The following is a 16567-nucleotide window of genomic DNA, read 5'->3' on the forward strand; positions in this document are numbered from 1 at the left end:
CTGGCGACCCTGCAGGAGATGGAAGGGGAGGAGGAAACCCTTGGGCAAGAAGAAACACCACGTCCTTCACACTCCAAACAGATCAAGAGATCCATGAGGACCAAGACGAGGAGGCGACGAGTGCTCGTCATAGGCGACTCCATCCTGAGAGGTACGGAAGGACCCATCTGTCGCCAGGACCCCTCGGCACGAGAGGTATGCTGCCTCCCTGGAGCAAAGATTTGGGATGTGACGGAGGTAATCCAGGCCAGGATCAAGCCCACCGATTACTACCCCATGGTTCTAGTCCATGTGGGTACTAATGATGCGGCCAGGAGAACCCCCGATCACCTGATGGCGGACTACAGTGCTTTGGGCGGCGTGCTGAAGGAGTTCAGTGCACAGGTGGTTTTCTCTTCCATCCTACCAGTGACCGGATGAGGAAGATGGCAGGAGAACTGCATCAGAGAGACCAACTGGCGGCTTCGGCAGTGGTGTCTCGAGGCAGGCTTCGGATTCTTGGACAATGACCCGCACATCACGACGAGGGACATGCTCAGCTGGGATGGGCTTCACCTGTCCCCCAAAGGTAAGCGTGTGTTTTCTACTAGGTTGGCGGATCTCCTTCGGCAGGCTTTAAACTAGGCTCGTCGGGGGGAGGGGAGTATGAGGGCAGGGGAAGCTGTGGACCACCAAACCATGTGGCACCCACAAGGACAGCACAGCCTGAAGAAGGAGAACATTGGAAACCTGAAAGCCATGGGGAGACCAGCACTACAGAACAGGTAAGAAACAAGAAGGTAAGAAACAATGGGCCCCTTGGGACTCGGAGCGGGGGGGCAGCAAAGGCACCAGTCGCAGGGCTCAAGTGCCTATATACTAATGCTAGGAGCATGGGAAACAAGCAGGATGAACTAGCGCTCCTGCTTGCACTAAACACCTATGACTTAGTGGGGCTAACAGAGACCTGGTGGGATTCATCCCATGACTGGGCGGTACATATTGAGGGCTATAGATTGTATAGAAAGGACAGGTCGGGGAAGAAAGGGGGGGGGGTTGCACTTTATGTCAGTGAGCAATATACATCAACCCTCATCAAGACAGAATCCAAGGTTGAGGAAGTAGAAGGATTGTGGGTTAGGCTACATGGGGGGCAAGGAGAAAGGGATTTGGTGGTAGGGGTCTGCTACAGACCCCCACACCAAGGGGAAGAAATAGATGCGGGGCTCCTGAGGCAACTCTCAGAGACCATAAAAGCTAAAGAGGCGGTAGTCATGGGGGACCTAAACTACCCGGACATCTGCTGGGAGATGCAGACAGCAAGGTCCCATCACTCACGCAGGTTTATAACCTGTGTACAGGACCTCCACCTGACACAGGAGGTGTATGGTCCCAATAGGGGGAATGCCATACTGGATCTGGTATTGGCAACAGGAGATGACATGATAGGGGACCTCCAGTTCGGTAGCCATTTGGGAGACAGTGATCACCTAATAATAGAATTCAACATAAGACGTCGAGTGGGTAAGGTAACTAGTAGGGTGAAAGTGCTAGACTTTAGGAAAGCTGATCTCAATGCACTCAGGCGATTAGTCAAGGACGCACTGCAGAGTAGGAGTTTTGAAGGGATGGGAGCCCAAGAAGGGTGGCTGTGCCTAAAGGAAACGATCCTTCGGGCACAAAGCAAGACGATCCCTGAGCGAGGCAAAAAAGGGAAAGGGGCCAGGAGGCTTCCCTGGCTGACCAGAGAAATCCAGGGCAGCCTAAGGGCCAAAAGGGGAGCACATAAAAAGTGGAAACAGGGTGAGATCACTAAAGATGAATATACCTCCTCTGCTCGTGCTTGTAGGGAGGCAGTTAGGCGGGCCAAAGCTACCATGGAGCTGAGGATGGCAACCCAAGTAAAAGACAACAAGAAATTGTTTTTTAGCTATATTGGGAGTAAAAGGAAGGCCCAGGGAGGAATAGGACCACTGCGAAATGGACAGAAACAATTGGTGACAGACAGGGGGGACAAGGCTGAACTCCTCAACGAGTTCTTTGCCTCAGTGTTCCTAAGTGAGGGGCACGACAAGTCTCTCACTGGGGTTGTAGAGAGGCAGCAGCAAGGCGCCAGACTTCCATACGTAGATCCTGAGGTGGTGCAGAGTCATTTGGAAGAACTGGATGCCTTTAAATCGGCAGGCATGGATGGGCTCCATCCGAGGGTGCTAAAGGCACTGGCCGACATCATTGCAGAGCCACTGGAGGGAATATTCGAACGCTCGTGGCGCACAGGCCAAGTCCCGGAGGACTGGAAAAGGGCTAACGTGGTCCCCATTTTCAAAAAGGGGAGGAAGGAGGACCCGGCAACTATAGGCCAGTCAGTCTCACCTCCATCCTTGGTAAAGTCTTTGAAAAAATTATCAAGGCTCACATTTGTGAGAGCCCGGCAGGGCAAATTATGCTGAGGGGAAACCAGCACGGGTTTGTGGCGGGCAGATCGTGCCTGACCAATCTAGTCTCTTTCTATGACCAGGTTACGAAACGCCTGGACACAGGAGGAGGGGTGGATGTCGTATACTTAGACTTCAGGAAGGCCTTCTATACAGTATCCCACCCCATACTGGTGAACAAGCTAAGAGGCTGTGATGTGGATGACTGCAGAGTCCGGTGGGTGGCGAATTGGCTAGAGGGTCGCACCCAAAGAGGCGTGGTGGATGGGTCAGTCTCGACCTGGAAGGGTGTGGGCAGTGGGGTCCCGCAGGGCTCGGTCCTTGGACCGATACTCTTTAATGTCTTCATCAGCGACTTGGACAAGGGAGTCAAATGTACTCTGTCCAAGTTTGCAGATGACACAAAGCTATGGGGAGAAGTGGACATGCCAGAGGGCAGGGAACAGCTGCAGGCAGACCTGGACAGGTTGGACAAGTGGGCAGAAAACAACAGGATGCAGTTCAACAAGGAGAAATGCAAAGTGCTGCACCTAGGGAGGAAAAATGTCCAGCACACCTACAGGCTAGGGAATGACCTGCTGGGTGGTACAGAGGTGGAAAGGGATCTTGGAGTCCTAGTGGACTCCAAGATGAACATGAGCCAGCAGTGTGATGAAGCCATCAGAAAAGCCAATGGCACTTTATCGTGCACCAGCAGATGCATGACGAATAGGTCCAGGGAGGTGATACTTCCCCTCTATAGGGCGCTGGTCAGACCGCAGTTGGAGTACTGTGTGCAATTCTGGGCGCCACACTTCAAGAAGGATGCGGATAACCTGGAGAGGGTCCAGAGAAGGGCAACTCATATGGTCAAGGGCCTGCAGACCAAGCCCTACGAGGAGGGACTAGAGAAACTGGACCTTTTCAGCCTCCGCAAGAGAAGGTTGAGAGGCGACCTTGTGGCTGCCTTTAAATTCATCACGGGGGCACAGAAGGGAATTGGTGAGTATTTATTCACCAAGGCGCCCCCAGGGGTTACAAGAAACAATGGCCACAAGCTAGCAGAGAGCAGATTTAGATTGGACATTAGGAAGAACTTCTTCACAGTTCTAGTGGCCAAGGTCTGGAACGGGCTCCCAAGGGAGGTGGTGCTCTCCCCTACCCTGGGGGTCTTCAAGAGGAGATTAGATGAGTATCTAGCTGGGGTCATCTAGACCCAGCACTCTTCCCTGCTTATGCAGGGGGTCGGACTCGATGTTCTATTGAGGTTCCTTCCGACCCTAACATCTATGAATCTATGAAAACCTATCCCCACACTGGGTCCCAACATAGACCCTAGCTCCTTGGCTGAATGTAGCAAAATTTCCCCTCTGGATTATATCATCAACTCTGGCTGAATGTAGCAAAACTCCCCCCCTCTGGGCTGTATCCTCAGCTCCCAGGCTGAACCACCACATTCCCCTCCCTGTTGTTGATGACCTCCTTACTTTCTCAGCTAAGGATTAATTCAGCTGCCTGCTGCTTGCCTGTTTGCTAGCAGCTAGTCTCCTATTACCCAGCTGGTCTCCTGGCTGCCATGTCTCCTACAGCCAGATTATTCTAAGCAGCAGTCCCTAGAATGGCTATCAGTGTTCCTCTTTCCTTTAATGCAGCTCCCTGCTTTGGTCACAGGACTCCTGCTGCATGCCTTCTTGTACCTAATCTCTATTCACCTGCCCTGGGGCCTAACTGCTGCATTTTCTCTACTTAAAGCGACAGGAGACCTAGGCTTCCTGTAACAATAACTATATCTTATATCTATTCAGAAACTGATGGTAACAGAGAATGTAGCAGTCTCCTCAAACAATGTGCGTCAACAGAAACACACAGCACATTACTCTGCAACTTGCATTGGTTGGTTCTTGGAAAATGTGCACTATTTACAGTATTTGTTTTTGTATTTGTTTAAGCTCTAAGACTGAAATTCACAAGAGGGATTTAAAAATCTAAATGCCTTTATAAATAGCTAAAACCAAAATATAGATGCCATTGTCTTCCTACCATCATAAGAAAAGAAGGCTAGAAGGGACATCTCAAGGTCATCTTGTCTAGCCCCCTGCTCAAGGCAGGATCATCCATTACTAAACCATCCCAGTCAATTATCTGGCAAACCTGCTTTCAAAATTTTCTTGGACTAGAGTCTATACAAGCTTTCTATGTAGCCTGTTTCAATGTTTATCACTCCCTTCCCACACTCCCATAGTAACAATTTTCTTAATCTCCAACCTAAACTGCAGTTTGAGGCCATTGCTCCTAGTCCTGTCCCCCGTGGCTATAAAGAATAGTTTATTGCCATCCTCTGTATAATCACTGTGCCCATCTAAGCTTGAGCAGCTGCTCCCAAGGTGATCAGGGCCTGGTGATTCTTGCTCGGACTTTAACTTTTTCTGGCACTAACATCCACCAGGCTCTGTCTCCAAAGGGAAACCCCAAATGCTCCCCCCCCCAGGTCTTGTCCTTATGAGTAGATGCTACAGGCTTCTGTTTGACCCAGACTCACTTGGAGGCATTCCATACAGACATTCCTTGGAGCTCTGTCTCCTCTACACCCCATCCATGCACCAACCTGATGGTCTCTAGTCATATGGTCAATGGTCTGGGCTTTTATGTATTCAAGTGTGCTGCGTCACCTAATTTTGGCTACCTGTGTGTTGACTGGCCTGTGCAGCAACCATGGGTCTGCTAGCAAATTGCCAAGGTTACTCCCCATTGCACTCAGCCTGTGAAACTTAAACAATGCAGGAAGATGATCTCACTCCCTGATACCATCCCTCTTGGCTGGATGAGCCTGCTGTCCCTGCCAAAATACAGTCCTCTACCCTTGGAGTCCCCCAGAGCTCCTGGCTTCTTTTCTCTGGCAGGGGAATCAAAGGAATATGGCCTCCATCCCAAGCCCCAGGTGTAATCAATGAAAAGAAAGCAAAAGTAGGGAGGCAGTGGTTTTCCTCTTACTCACACATTCCTGATGGGTACTGGGCCTTCAAATCCTCGGCCCCACTCTCCCCTTTGGTCCCAGGCATCACTCCCCCAGGAGACAGAGTGCCTCTGTGGGATATCCCGGTGGCCCCGGAATGTACAATGGCCAGGTGTGCCAACTGGGAGCCTAAAGCAGCCATGCCACTGCTGCTTCCCGTCTCTTGGTCCTATGTTGGCTCTTGTAGCCACATCCTGGTGCTGGCTGATAATGTCATGCCTCTGCACAATCCCAGCCTCACTGAGAGCATGCTGATAAATCATGCAGGCAGTGCTTCCTGCCATTCCTTGCTTCCCACTGCTGCACCTGAACCAAGTAACTTTTCCCAGGTCACAGCTCATTTTGGACCATCTCCCCAGTGCTTTGGGTTTCCCTTGCTGCCTCTGTGCCCCCAGTGCAGGGGTCTTCAACCCCTCAGGCCTGTTGCCCTGTGACAATCACCCTTAAGGTTTTTGAAGACTGTTATCAAATCTACCCATAGTCCTCTCTTCTCCAGACTAAATAATCCCAGTTGTTTCAGTCTTTCTTCATAAATCACATTCCCCAAGCCTCTAATAATTTTTGTTCCTCTCTGCTGGACTCTTTGTAACCTGTCTTCATTCTTGAAATGAGGGACCCAAAACTGGATACAGTACTCCATGTATCACTAGTGCCAAATAGAGTGGAAGAAACAGTTCCCTTGATTTACAAATGACACTCCTGTTAAAAGCTGTTGAGTTTCTATGCAATGAGAGCACGCTGTTGGCTCAAATTCAGTTTATGATCTACTGTAGCCCCTAAGTCTCCCTTTGCAATATCACAGCCATTGGTGATACATAGGGGTGCATGCAGGTGCACGTGCACTCCCTGAGCATGGCAGTGCACCCCTATGAAAACCACCGGCAGCATCTGAGGGTGGTCAGAAATCACTGCTAGCCACTGCCAATACTGCTGGTGGTGTCTGTGGGTGGTCACCAACCCCTGGTCAGTACTTACCTCCCCTGCCCCACCCCCACTTCCAACAGCACCGGCAGAATCTGCAGGTACTCCCTGCTTACCACCACCATGCTTCCACCACTGCTGTGCCCCCCACAGCCACCGAGGGCATACATCGTTCATGGTCACAGCCTAGCAAGTCATTCCCAGCCTGTATTTGTCCAAGCAATTGTTTCATCCCAAGAGTAGGAATTTACACTTATTGAATTTCATCTGATTTATTTTGGACCATTTCTTCATCTTATTCAGATCATTCTAGATCCTGTCCTTACCCTCCAGTGTGTCTACAACTCCATCCAACTTGGTGTCACCCACAAATTTGCTAAACTTGCATTCAATCTCATCATTGATGGGATCACATCATTAATGAAGATGCTAAACAATACCAGACCCAGGACAGACCCCCTAGGAAACCCCACTTGATACTGTCCAACTAGACATTGAGCCAGTGATGATCCAACCTGTTAGGTATTTACCTTACAGTACCTTAATCTAGTCTATTTTTCTTTAGTTTATTAATAAAAAAAGTTATGGAGGACAGGTCAAAAGCCTTGCTAATGCCATGGTATATCACATCCAGTACTCTTCCCCAATTCACAGAGCCTGCCACCTTGTCATAGAAGGAAAGCCTCAGGAGCCAGGAACAGAGAGGAGAGGAAGGTACTGGGCACATGTGTGCCCCCTTACCTGACCTGAGGTGGAGGTGGAAGCAGCAGTGGAGCCAGCAGTGGGGGCAGTAACAGCTGTTCCCCCAAAGGTAAGTGTGGCAGAGGGAGCCGGCATAGCTGAGCTGGATCCAGAGGGGAAGCCCCCCAGATCCCTTTTAGTTGAGCAGGTAGGGAGCTGTGCTCCTGAGCCACGCCACGTGAACATAGCATGCAAACAGGGGAAGGGGTGACACCAGCCCCCCTATGGGTTCCATCTGAGTGGAGTCTTCAAAGAAGCCCTGGGTGGGCAGTGCCCCCCTGGCAGGGGCCCTAGCAGCACTCTGCATCCACACCATTTGTTTTTTTTTTGGTGCAGTGCCTTTACCTTCCCTTGCTGAAGACCTCCTTTTGGCCTTTCCTGCTTGCCTGCCTGTGCAAATGCTGGTGCAAACACCATAGCTCCCTACCAGCTCAACTAAAAGGGATCCAGGGGTCTTCCCCTCCAGATCTGGCTCAGCTGCACCAGCTCCCTCTGCCCTGTTTACCTTTCGGGGATCAGCTGTTGCTGGCTCTGCTGCTGCCTCCACCTCCACTGCCACCTCAGGTCAGGTAAGGGGGCACACGTGTGTGCAAGGATGAGCATGTGCCCAGTTCCCTCCTCTCCTCTCTGCTCTTGGCTCCTGAGTGCTGGGGGCTATGTCAAACCATGGCTTTTAAAGGCTGTGGTTTGAATTTCCTGTGACTACCCCAACAGCCAATCAGGCGCTCTGGGCTTCCCAAAAGTGCCTGCCGGCAGTTTTGCCCCCAGGGCAAACCCTTGGGGCACAGGCACCGGCAGCACCAGATCCCCCCAGTGGGGGAACGTAGGGGGCAAAACTGCCGGCAGGCACTTTTGGGAAGCCCAGAGTGCCTGATTGGCTGTTGGGGAAGTCATGGGAAATTCAAACCACAGCCTTTAAAAGCCATGGTTTGACATAGCCCCCAGCACTCAGGAGCCAGGAGCAGAGAGGAGAAGAGGGAACTGGGCACATGCTCATCCCTGCACATACGTGTGCCCCCTTACCTGACCTGAGGTGGCAGTGGAGGTGGAGGCAGCAGCAGAGCCAGCAACAGCTGATCCCCGAAAGGTAAACGGGGCAGAGGGAGCTGGTGCAGCTGAGCCAGATCTGGAGGGGAAGACCCCTGGATCCCTTTTAGTTGAGCTGGTAGGGAGCCATGGTGTTTGCACCAGCATTTGCACAGGCAGGCAAGCAGGAGAGGCCAGAAGGAGGTCTTCAGCAAGGGAAGGTAAAGGCACTGCACCCAAAAAAAAAAAATAAATGGTGTGGATGCGGAGTGCTGCTAGGGCCCCTGCCAGGGGGGCACTGCCCACCCAGGGCTTCTCTGAAGCCTCCACTCAGATGGAACTCATAGGGGGGCTGGTGTCACCCTGCACCCTGGCCTGCAAGGGGACATCCAGTGGGACCGGGGGGGGGGCAGGGGATGGGAGCCCTCATACCTGTCCTGCACCCATTTTAGGGCCTTGGAGGGGCAGGTGAGGGAGCTCCAGAAGGATTTTAGCAGGCTGAGGGGGATCAGAGAAGCAGAGGATGAGAGGCCAGAGAGGCACTGGGGTTCTCGAGGGCAGGGGAACTCAGTGCCCAAGATGAGTGGTCGTTCCTTATGGAGATGATACTCAGGGCCCAAGGAGTGACAATCCCAAAAAGAAGCAAGGGGGGCAAGAGTGCCCAAAAGCCTTCCTGGCTCACCAAGGAAGTCCAGGAATTCCTGGTTGCCAAAAAGGCGGCATACACCCGGTGGAAGGGGGGGGAGGGGGGCTATCTCAAAAGAAGAGTATGCCTTACTGCTCGGGCCTGTAGGGGGGCTGTTAGGAAAGCTAAGGCAGACATAGAGCTAGGACTAGCATCCAAGATCAAAGATAATAAAAAGTCCTTTTCAAATATATAGGGAGGATGAAGAAGGCACTGGGAAATGTGGGGCCCCTGCAAGATGCGCTGGGCAATCTGGTGGTTGCGCCAGAGGAGAAGGCAGACCTCTTTAACAAATTCTTCACCTCCATTTTCTTGTGCAGGGACTGGGACTCCCCCACCATGTTTCAAGAGGGACTCAAGGGGCACGCCTCAAGACCTAAGGTTGAGGAGGACTGGGTTAGAGTGCTTCTGGAGGGGCTGGACGTGTTCAAGTCAGCAGGTCCAGATGCTCTCCACCCCAGGGTGTTGAGGGCACTAGCAGGGGTTATTGCTGGGCCCTTGGCATGGCTTTATGAGCGTTTGTGGTGCTCGGGCCAGGTGCCAGATGATTGGAAGATAGCCAATGTGGTCCCCATCTTTAAGAAAGGGAGGAGGGAGGACCCGGGCAACTATAGGTCCGTCAGTCTTACCTCAATCCTGGGGAAACTCTTTGAGAAGATCACCAAGGATCACATCTGTGATAGGCCAGCATCGGGGATGATGCTTAGGGGCAACCAGCACGGTTTCATTAGGGGCAGATCATGTCAGACCAATCTGATTGGCTTTTATGATCAGGTCACAAAAGCATTGGATACAGGTGTCGCCGTGGACATAGTCTTTCTAGACTTCAGCAAGGCCTTTGACACTGTCTCCAACCCCATCCTCATTAAAAAACTAGGCGACTGTGGCATCGATGCCTACACGGTCAGATGGATTGCTAATTGGCTGAAGGGTCATACTCAGAGGGTGGTGGTGGACAGGTCATATTCGACCTGGGGGGAAGTGGGCAGCAGAGTCCCCCAGGGCTTGGTCCTTGGGCCCGCACTGTTCAATTTCTTTATCAGTGATTTGGACGATGGGGTGAAAAGCAACCTGTTCAAATTTGCTGATAATACCAAAATTTGGGGTGAGGTGGGCACGCTAGTAGGGAAGGAAAGACTGCAGAACTACCTGGATAGGTTGCAAGGGTGGGCTAACAAAAACAGGATACATTTCAATACGGACAAGTGCAGGGTGCTGCACTTGGGCAGTAGTAACCGGCAACACACTTATAAGATGGGAAACTCCCATCATTGACTCCAAGATGAACATGGGCCGACAACGTGAGGCCACAGTCGGCAGGGCTAACTGGACCCTATCGTGCATCCACAGGTGCATCTCAAGTAGGGCCAAGGAGGTGATCCTCTCCCTCTACACAACACTGGCCAGGCCACAGCTGGAGTACTGTGTCCAGTTCTGGGCACCCCACTTCAAGAGGGATGTGGACAACATTGAGAGGGTCCAGAGGAGGGCCACCCACATGATCTGGGGACAGCAGGGCAGACCCTACAATGAGAGGCTACGGGACCTGAACCTGTTCAGCCTTCACAAGAGAAGGCTGAGGGGGGACCTTGTGGCTGTCTATAAACTCACTAGGGGGGACCAGAAGGGTCTGGAGGAGACCTTGTTTCCCCTAGCGCCCCCTGGGATAACAAGGAATAATGACCACAAGTTGTTGGAGAGTAGGTTCAGATTAGACATCCGTGGGAACTACTTCACAGTTAGGGCGGCTAGGATCTGGAACCAACTTCCAAGGGAAGTGGTGCTGGCTCCTACCCTGGGGGGTCTTTAAGAAGCGGCTCGATGCCTACCTGGCTGGGGTCATTTGAGCCCAGTTTCCTTCCTGCCCAGGCAGGGGGTCGGACTTGAAGATCTACAAAGGTCCCTTCCGACCCTACTTCTATGATTCTATGAAATTGACAGGTATTTCCTTTCCCTGCAGGGCCAAGAACCAAAGGGAGAAGAACCCCAGGAGGGTGCCCTCCACAGCGGAATGGCAGACAGTGCCCTCCAGAGCCAGGGCTGCTGGCATCAGTGCAGTACCAGTTCCCCCGTCCAGCTGGAGAATAGGTATGGGGCCCTGGCAGTACTGGAGGAAGAGGAAGGAGAGGAGGACACCTCTGGAGAGGGGGCCAGTCTACATGAAGAACAGGCTGAAGGAGGCAACCTGAACCTGAAGAAGAGACGCCGGGTACTCATCATAGGCAACTCTATCCTAAGAGGTTCAGAGGGTCCTATTGTAGCAAAACCCCTAGTTTTTCTTTTTTAAAACACATATATGCATTCCCTTCCCTTCCCCAACTCTTTCTGACTTTTTCTCTCCCTCTATATTCCCTATAGACAAGCATAAATGAGCCCAGATTTAGGATAAGCTTTAACATTTTTATTTTAGTAGCAAGTTTTTGGTTTTGGATATCTGCTGTTTTATATTGTATAATTATTAGGTTTGTATTGATTTTTACTGTTGTATATTGTATTATTACCATTTTTGTATTTTTTTTTTTATTGTTTTATATGGATACTGTATGGTTTAAGCCTGTGTTTGTAAGTGAACCAGTCATGTCAAGTTTCCATTTTATGTGTCAAACCTCCACCTTCTGTCCTCTACCCAGGCATCCTGTTTTGCAACTATATGATTCATTGTACCCCTCCCATGTAAATTGGTTCCTGGATGAATGAGAATGATTGGGAATGATTGAAATACAATGGTAGCAGGCCTCTACTTAATGGCCTGTAATGACTGGGCCATCACCTCGCATTGATTCATCCAGGAACCATGGACCTCACCCAGGAACAGAGACAAGATCCCATCATTTGAAAGACAGAAGACCCTGCAGAACCAGCAAATCTGCCATTGCACTCCACCATTACAGACACCCAAAACTGCACATTCCTGCATGGAGCACACATGCTCAGTACTCCAGGGGCTGACCCTTGCCTGGGCATGCCTCCCTTCACTAGGATCACACAAGGTCTGCCCCTATAAAAAGGGGCAGTGAAGACAGGCGCAGTGGAAATGCCATTTCCATCCCGACCAGACCAGCTTCACATCAGGTATCCATCCCAGAGGCCCTGCCTGTGACCCCCCTGGACAACAACAAGCTGAAGGAGACCCCAACTTGCCATCAAAGATCAACTTCCAGCCTGGTATAGGTAGATATTACTTGCACACCTCCTCCAACAATTTGGACTCTCTCTCTCTCTCTGTCTCTCTCTTTCTCCTCCTGGACTTCAGAGGACTTCAGGCCCTGCACCAAGCTTCTCTAACCCCTGCTGCCATTGTGGGTGTGGGTGTGGGTGTGGGTGTGGGTGCAAGGGAACCAATAAGACATTGTGTCACTATCTCCCCTGTTCAATAAAACCACTGTCATTTGCAACCCCGAGTTGGGTCATGCTTTACTGAATCCCAGTCCCTTCCCCATCTTAAATTACAGCCTCATTTTCTCTCTCTCTCTCAGCTCCAGCCCACCCCTTCACTAGTTTCCTGATCTTCTCCCAATTCTGTCTCCCCTTTTCTGCCACCTCTCAGCCTCTCCTTGCTTTCCTGCTGTCCCTGATGCCTTTCAGCCTCCCATGCCATCTACTGCCTTTTCCCTGTGACTTTCTGCTGCCTTTTTCTGCTTTCCCACTACCCTGCTGCCTTTCAGTCTCTCCTGACACTTTTCTGCTGCTTTTCTGCTGTCCATCTCTCATTTTCCTTCCTGAAGCCTGTGAGGTAAGTGGTTATTGAAAGGGGCTAGGGGTTGTGGGTCAAGGCTGGGGGGCACTGGCAGGGCTGTGGGGGATGCTGGCTGCAGGAAGCTGGCTGGGGGATGAGGGAGCAGGGAGGTGTTCAAGAAAGACATGGAGTGCTTGCCTGCATGGTAGAACGTGGACTGTGAACATGCACTATCCGCCCAAGTGGGCTCCATGACTCCATGTGTGGCTTCCTTGAAGGGCTGATATCACGCTGCTCTGGATCCATGCAATGCCATCTGGGTAGCCACTCCTGTGGGAAGATGGCTGGGGGCTGAGGGAGTGGGGAGGTGATAGAGAAAGACATGGCGTGCCCACCTGGTCAGCAGCATGTGGACCCAGAGTGGTGCAGTATCAGCCCTTCAGGAAAGTCGCACATGGAAGTACAGAGCCTGTTCCAGCTGATACTGCACTGCTCTGGGTTTATGTACCACCAGCCAGGCAGGCACTCTGTGTGTGGCTTTCCCAAACAGCTCACCACTCCCTCAGCCCCCAGCCAGCTTCCCCCAAGCATCTCCCAGCATTGGCCCCATGGTCATGGAGCTGGTGCTGGGAGATAAGGGTCTCCCAGCACCTCGCTTCCCAATTATGATGGTGGCATGGGGGGTTTGGAGATAAGGATCTCCTAGGTCCCAATATCCAATTGTGATCTCAGAGCTCCCTGCTGCTGGGGCAGGGGGACATAATTCCCACCCAGGCTTCTATGATGACGCCCACCCCGGCAGCAGGGAGTTCCTAGGGACAGGGAGCTATCTCCTGACCCCTGGCAGATGGTTGACCAGGAGTAGATTTTGCTCCCAGTCAGGCATCTACACAAGTGCTATGGCACTGTTACTAATCTCAAGTAAATTTGCTACTTGCATTTGCAGGTAGCAAATTTTACTCAGGATTAACGAGGTTTACTGCATAGCAAGCATGTGCATGTGTAGGCACATATGCTTACTTTGAAGTAAACTATGCAAAGGTGAAGTTAAGCATCTCATGTAGACATGCCCAGTAATGGGTCACTGTCTACACATGCGCCCCTATTAGGGCACAGGAAATTAACTGACTCTGCTATGGGATAGTACTGTCCAAGATAAGTATTATCCTAAGGCAGAATTATTTAGTACACTAAAATGCATCTGTATGGGGTGACACAGGGCTGCTGGGGCACAAGGGTGCTACAGTATGGGAGCTGCCTTCTGCCTCGCCCCATACTTGTGTCCCAGCCAGCCCTCTGTAGTATGCTGAGCTGGGTCAGAGCAGCTTCAGGCTGGCAGGTTGACCCCATTAGCCCCCTGCCAGCTGGGGCTGCTCAGCCTCAGCTCAACTTGTTCTGGTCCTGGGCACACATGTAAGCACTGCACCTGGGAGCAGTAAATAGCACCAGTTTATTCCTAAATGCTAATTGCACATGCAGATGCACCTTGTGTGTGGTAAACTCTTCCCCTCCACTCCCTCATCCCCTCCAAAAGAAGGCAAATGATGGAAAAAGTTTAAAGATTTTTTTTAAACCAAAATTATACCCTTCTTCCTTCCTTGCTTCCTTCCGCTTTGGACGCTTCGGACCAGGCTCGCTTGGAGCTGCGTGGGGCGATCCCGAGCGTAAGACTCCCCGGCTTCCTATCTCTTTTCTTCCTTCACTCCCACCTGTTTAAAGGTCTCTAGCCTCTATTTATTTTGCTTTCTCACTCTTTTCTTGCTTTTTGCAGCTTTTCCCCTCACTTTTCTCTCCTCTCTCTTCCCTCCCCCTCTGCTTCCGGTTTCTTTGTCTGTGAGACGCTTCTTGCAGCCTTCTCTTTTACTCTCTCTTTCCCTTTCTTTCTCTTTTTTCTGTCTGCTTGTTACGGGGAGTTACCTTTTTCATTAGCCTGCCTTCCAGAGGTGCTCTTAATTAACCCTCCATCCCCCCCTTCACCCCTTAGTTTTCCTTTTCTTTTTTCTTTTTGCTGTTTTAACCCCCCCCCCACCCTTCCCATGCCACTTTTTTTCCCCTCCAAACTCCTCCCCCTTTGCGGGGAGGTCTCTTATCATTTGCCGCTCGAGGGGTGCATTTTTCTTCCCCCCGCCTCTTATTTTGCTCTATCCACGCTTTTTTTTCACCCCCCAAATCCCTCCCTCCTTTTCAGTGGCTTATCTTCACTTTCTGTTTTGGCCACATTCCCGAGAGCTTGGCCTTGAGCTCCTGTGTTTAAGTTTTCTTTTCATTCCCTTAGTTTTTTTGCTTTGTAGTTAACCCTGTCCTAGTGAGGAATGGCTGCTCCTACACCTGGCAGCTGGCATCAGGATGTCTCTCGGGACCTCCCGCTGACTCATGGCTTGAGGGTTCATACCCCTCTCCATGTGGGGCTCGAGGTTTGCATGGAGGCTCTAGCTGTGCTCCTGGGATGGCGTACCATCCGCTATGTGGGTCGTGTGAACACGGTCCTGATGATTTATTTGAGCACGCCTGCCTTGGTTGACAGGGTGTGTGCAGAGGGCCTAGACATTGCAGGCATCCACTACCCTGTCACGCCCCTAGAGACTCAGGCAGTGAGGGTGGTGATCTCTAACATCCCACCACACGTTTCTGATCGGGAGCTGGCCAGGGGACTCGAGGCCTATGGAGTTCCTACGAGCCCTTTTCGCCAGCTGCCGATGGGAAGCAAGGACCCTCAGCGGAAGCACGTCCTGTCTTTTCGGAGGCAGGTCTTCATGCTCCTCAAGGAGGGCCCCGTCTCTACCTCGCTCCCTGAGCCTCATGCTCTAGGGTCGGAGGTATATTATCTATTTGTCTGTGGGAGAGACTACGTATTTCAAGTGCGGTGGCTCCTCCCACCTGGCTGCTCAGTGCCCTCAGGGCAAGGCGGCTGGACCATCGCCACCTGTGGCAGCGCCAAGAGACGGCGCATCGACTTCTGGGGCACGCGGTAGGCCCAGGGAGGCAGGGAGCTCTTTCTCCCAGCCTCCTTCCACCCCTACTCCATCTCAGGGGACTGGGGGCTCTGGTGTGAAACCATCGTCCAGTGGAGAGGCTGGTGCTACTACCTGGGCCCCACCGCCACCTACCCCATCTGTGGCGCCCCCTGGCCTCAGTGTGGGAGCCCCACCGGGTGGTGGGACGGGGCAGTCTGGCCCATATCCAGCACAGGGGCAGCTGCCCACTACCACCAAGAAGAAGAAGAAGGACAAAGAGAGGAAGATGAAGGGGGCCTCTCAGGACGCCCCATCCCTGTCAGGACCCTCCTCGGCCAGTACCAAGGGACCCCCCACTAGAGAGCCTGACCCCACTCCGGCTGACATACCACCCACCCCGTTGGATGTAGCCATCAGCGGGGCAGACTTGGCGGGAGGGGAGGGGTCTTCAGGGGTCCCTCTCCCCTCGCCTGTCCCCCAGCCTCCGCAGTCAGACGGCGGCGGGGATGGTGGCGAATGCCTCTCTTCTGGTGGCCTGGCCTTGGGGGTGGCGGGAGACTCTGCTACCCCCTTGGTCATTCCCCAGCCTGGTGGATCAGATGGAGAATTTAGCGAGATGGAGGTCCAGCTCACTGAGTCTCGCAAGAGGCGTCGTGAGCAGGATAGCCTCTCCCCCCCCAAGAAGACAGGGAATACCCTCGTGGAGCCGGTCCTTGACTCGGACGAAGAGAGGCGGCTGATGTGCCTAGACATCGAGGGTGTCGACGCTGCACTTGCGGGCGAGCTCCCGCCGGGGGTGCGGAATCGCCGCTCTTCCTTAGACAACATCCATCCCAAATTGGCGGAGCCCCCCTGGGTCCCTCCTGACTATGGGGGACTCCTGTCCTTGTTGAAGTTAACTAAGGGGCAGAAGAACGTAGCAGGATGCATCACTCAGTGGTGCGCAGACCCCAAAGTGTTTGTTAAGGCTGCCAGGGCAGCTGCCAAGCTCATGCAGCAGGATCTGGGCACACACCAGATGGCCTACCGTTTGGAGAAGCTTGCCCAGAGGGTGAGAGTTGAGTGGGATCTGGGCGGGTCCCTCGACTAGAGTAGGGCACAGTAGGCCTTCCTTGACCTGTCTGTACTGCCTTGCTCTGTTCTTGGGTGCTCGCTCTT

At 52.3% G+C, this 16567-nt stretch overlaps 1 long non-coding RNA gene across 1 annotated transcript; it reads left to right on the forward strand.

Annotated features, from left to right (window-relative positions):
- The first annotated feature begins 424 nt into the window (after window positions 1–424).
- Window positions 425–12153, forward strand: LOC132252222 (uncharacterized). The gene is made up of 3 exons (XR_009464120.1): window positions 425–568; window positions 6982–7138; window positions 10740–12153. It is a non-coding gene; the product is annotated as an uncharacterized LOC132252222 (long non-coding RNA).
- The last annotated feature ends 4414 nt before the right edge of the window (window positions 12154–16567 follow it).

The sequence above is a fragment of the Alligator mississippiensis genome, chromosome 8, assembly GCF_030867095.1.
Source record: "Alligator mississippiensis isolate rAllMis1 chromosome 8, rAllMis1, whole genome shotgun sequence".
In the NCBI taxonomy this organism is placed as follows: domain Eukaryota; kingdom Metazoa; phylum Chordata; order Crocodylia; family Alligatoridae; genus Alligator; species Alligator mississippiensis.